Source organism: Canis aureus, chromosome 3 (assembly GCF_053574225.1).
Source record: "Canis aureus isolate CA01 chromosome 3, VMU_Caureus_v.1.0, whole genome shotgun sequence".
NCBI classification, from domain to species: Eukaryota; Metazoa; Chordata; class Mammalia; order Carnivora; family Canidae; genus Canis; species Canis aureus.
The window spans coordinates 34,771,706-34,776,003 of record NC_135613.1 but is presented as its reverse complement, the minus strand read 5'-3'; the positions used below and the strand labels follow the sequence as shown (position 1 = coordinate 34,776,003).

At 47.2% G+C, this 4,298-nt stretch overlaps 1 long non-coding RNA gene across 1 annotated transcript; it reads right to left on the bottom strand.

The window, feature by feature from the left end:
• Positions 1–1,920: 1,920 nt before the first annotated feature.
• On the bottom strand, positions 1,921–3,823 carry LOC144310650 (uncharacterized). Its single transcript, XR_013376295.1, has 2 exons — positions 3,690–3,823; positions 1,921–2,411 (listed from the first exon to the last, which is right to left on the bottom strand). It is a non-coding gene; the product is annotated as an uncharacterized LOC144310650 (long non-coding RNA).
• Between the last annotated feature and the right edge of the window lie 475 nt (positions 3,824–4,298).

Here is a 4,298-nt window from a genome sequence, read left to right as displayed (position 1 = left end):
AAGTCACACAGCAAATCTGAAGTACAACAGGAAGCCAGGCACAGACTCCTTATGCCCGCAGCCTCTTTTACCAGTCTCTTAGCCACTATATAGAATCACTGAGGCCTTGGGCTAGGAATCAGGCACTTGGGGTGGGGGACAGGAGTTGGCAAACGATGTCCCACAGATCTGGCTGACTGCCTGTTTTTGTATGGCCTAGAATTAAGAATGGTTTTTATAGTTTTTAATGGTTGGAAAAAATCCAAAGAAAAATATTTCATGATCCCTGAAAAGTTTATGACATTTACATTTTATTTTATTTTTAAGATTTTATTTATTTATTCATAAGAGAATAAGAGAGAGAGGCAGAGACACAGGCAGAGGGAGAAGCAGGCTCCCTGTGGGACTCGATCCCAGGACACCAGGGTCACGCCCTGAGCCTAAGGCAGATGCTCAACCACTGAGCCACTCAGGTGCCCCCGAAATTTACATTTTAATGTCTACAAATAAAGTTTTATTGGAACACAGACATGCTCATTCTTTACATGTTACTTTTGTGCTACAGCGTTAGAAGGAAGTATTGTGACAGAAGCTATATGGCTCCCAAAAGCCTAAAATAGTAACTTCTGGGCCTTTACCAAAAATATTTGCCAGTCCCTGCTCAAGCTTCTAGCTCAGCCCTGCCACTACTGTGCTGTGCAATCCTGGGCAAGTGATAGCACCTCTCTGGGCCTCCTCACTTATAAAATAGCGGTAAAATGTCTCCCCATAGATGGATGTTATAATTGTTTTCTATAGTGGCATGACAAATTACCCCAAACTCACCAATTTAAAATAACAACTACTTGTTATCTCATAGTACCATGGGTCAGAAGACCTGGTGGGTTCAACAGGATTCTCTGCTTCGGGCTTTACAAGACCAAAGTCAGGTCAAGGTGCCGGCTGAGCTGGGCTCCTATCTGGGGCTCTGGGGAAGAATCCCGCTTCCAAGCTCATTCAGGTTGTTGCCAGAATCCTGTTCCTTGTGACTGAGGACCGAGGCCCCATTTTCTCTCTGGTGCTCCCACAGGTCCCTCCCTGTTGGACCCTGCCCCGGGGCTCCCTCCACCCCACCTCACCCGTGGAGAACCTCCCTCAGGCCAAATCTGCCTCACACTTTGAATCTCTTCGACTGCCTTTTCTGCTGTCCTGGAAAAGAACCCAACTTTTGAAGGGCTCCTGTGACTAGGTAAGGCTCACCCATCTCTGTCTTCAGGTCCGGGATTAGTAATCTTTTTTTTTTTTTTTTTTTTAAGATTTTATTTATTTGAGAGAGTGAGAGCAAGAGAAAGCACGTGCATAGGAGCAGGGGGGTTGGGCAGAGGCAGAGGGGAAAGCAGGCTTCCCCTGAGCAGGGAGCCCCATGCGGGGCTCGATCCCAGGACCCCGAGATCATGACCTGAGTCAAAGACAGATGCTTAACCAACTGAGACACCCAGATGCCCCCTGATTATTACTCTTAATCACATCTACAAAATCCCCCTGGCCATGGAACCAGAAGGCGAAGGTCATGAGAGCCATCTGAGAAGGCTGCCCGTCCCAGGTGCTGCGTCAGGGGAGACAGGGCATGTGTGTTATAGATGGGAGCCTGCTTCTCCCTCTGCCTACGTCTCTGCCTCTCTCTCTGTGTGTCTCATAAATAAAAAAATACAGTCTTTAAAATAAATAAATAAATAGGGCAGCCCCATTGGCCCAGTGGTTTAGCCCCGCCTTTGGCTCGGGCTGTGATCCTGGGGACCCAGGATCGAGTCCCATGTCAGGCTCCCTGCATGGAGCCTGCTTCTCCCTCTGCCTGTGTCTCCACCTCTCTCTCTCTCTCTGTCTCTGTCTCTCATGAATAAATAAAATCTTTAAAAAAATAAAAAAATAAAAAAACAAACAAACACAGGTCCATCCAACATCAAAGCTGTATACTTTCTGCCTTTATAACTATATGAAATAGTACAGAGGTCTCTGAACCATTCCCCTCTACAGAGGTCTCTGAACCATTCCCCTCTTAAAATAGTAATTTCTTGACAGCAGCTTCTTCGTCTGTTTTATGTGATATATTCAAAAAGTTCTGGTGCCTGGAAGAGGCTTGACACATAGTAGGTGCTCAATGCATAGTTGTCCAGTGAACGGAGGAAGACGTGGGTGTGGGTGATTTGAGGCGGGTGGGTGAGGTGGCAAATCTCCACCATCCCTGTTGGGTCCACGGTTGTGCCAGACTTGGTGCCAGGATGAATTTTTTACTCTTGGAGCTGGTTCCAGCCACCCTGCAAGGGACGTGCTCTTCCCCTGCGGTCAACCTTGAAAGGCGGGTCATGTCTCTAGCGGCACGTGGGTTCCTGGAATTCCGGGCCTGGGAGACTATTCACGGACAGGCAAGGAGCTGTGTCCTCTGAGTTCCTGTTCTAAAAAAAGAAACTGCTGTCTGTGGGTAAGAAAAGGATTAGGACTTCAAGGCCTCAGCCTCCCTGGAAGACATTTTCTGCCCAACTGAGATGGCCCCAGGCTATTCTGGGGCCTCTGTTCTAGAAGGGCTAAGAATGGCTGGCAGCCTTGGAGCACAGGGGAGATACCCACCCACCCCTGCTTCCATCCGAGGAGGAAATCTTGTCTTGGAGCCAAAACAAAGGGCTGAGAGAGCAAGGACAGTCTGTGGGATGGAGGGCTGGCGACAGCCTTGGCCAGGGGTGACCCCTGGGAGCTTGGGCAGACACATAAAAGGGCTCAGATTCTGGGAAAGAGCCAGCTGTTCCCTCTGCTTCCAGAGATCTTCAGAAAGATACAGCAAGCCTGCCTTTCGATATGCTGAAATGGGGTTGGAGGGAAGAGAGCTGCCCTGGCAGACAGCAGAGGATTCTTTGGGTCCTGACTGTGACGTGTGCGGCCTTGGCCAAGTCTCTGCCCCTGTCAGCCTCAGTTTCCCTATCTGTAATAAAAGAATTGGGCGTCCTTTCCAGCTCCTGGACTCTATTCTGGGGCTCAATTCTCTTTCTTCCTTTCCTTGCTCCTCTTATTCTGAAGGACACTAGACCACAGGTTCCCAGACAAGTCTTACAGAAATCCTGGACTCTGATTCTTCATGTCAGTGCTTTCTTTCCAATGGTATATGGAGGCCCTTCTGGTATCACCTACCTCTAACCCAGGATTTCCTGCCTCCTGTGCAAGCCCACTCCCAGCCCTAGTCCCACTCATCCAACAACTGGGCTCCCATAAGAACCTCCCACTTGGCCTTTGCAACCCAAATCACCATCTCTCCCCTACAGTGCCCTGTCTCTCATGGCCAGTGCTCAATGGATGGCACTCTCACTCGCCAGTGGCAGCAAAGCCAGATATCGACAGAAATGCAATCACTCACTGCCTTTTCTGGGCCTGGTTTCTCAACAGTTAAATGAGGGTTGCACTTCACGGTGTCTAAGGCTGCTACAGGCCAGAATGCTCTGATTTTATTCCAAATCTATCATTAGCGTACAAAGTGACCCCGGCCAAGTCCATCTGCTCTGTGACCTGTGTCCACCTCAGTAATTGAGATGGTTGGACCAGATGAGTTTTGGACTAGGAAAAGTGGAAAAAGGACGGATATTGGAGGCAGGAGTGTTAATTATCAGTTCATCTTGTGGCTTTGGGCCAGTCCTTTCCCAGGTTAGGCCAGCTTCTGCTTGCTTCTGATGGGGAAGGTGGCTTACCTGCTGTTCCAGGACCCCTCTCCTCCGCCTATGACATTCTGGAACTCTGGGATTAAGCCTCTTAGGTTATTTAGCTAAAACTCCAGGGTATGTTTATCTCCTCTCATCATTCTGGAAGCTTCCAGATTGTTCTGTGGAACAATTGAAGGTGACTTAGTCACCATGGCTCCCGAGGCAGTTGGAGAAAACTTGGCCAGCAGGAGCTTATATGTCATTATCTTATTTTATTTTAAGATTTTATTTTTAAGTAATCTCTACACCCAATGTGGAACTCAAACCCCAAGATCAAGAGTCACATGTTCCACTGACTGAGCCAACCAGGGGCCCCTACATTTTATTTTAAGTAAAAAAGTTAATATTGCATTCATAGCCCATCTCAAAAGCTCAGCTGATTTTCTAAATTTTACTAAAAGTTCTTAAACATCTACTTAACAAATCACTGAGGATTTCTACATAATATGAAGTACATATCATTATATAATATGAAGTATTGATCTCATCGGATGTTATTGACACATAGGGACACTGTACAGTCTTGGGTACACATTTTGTTTTCTTTCAGTGGACACATACTATAATGTAAATTACAATGAAATGATATATTAAATA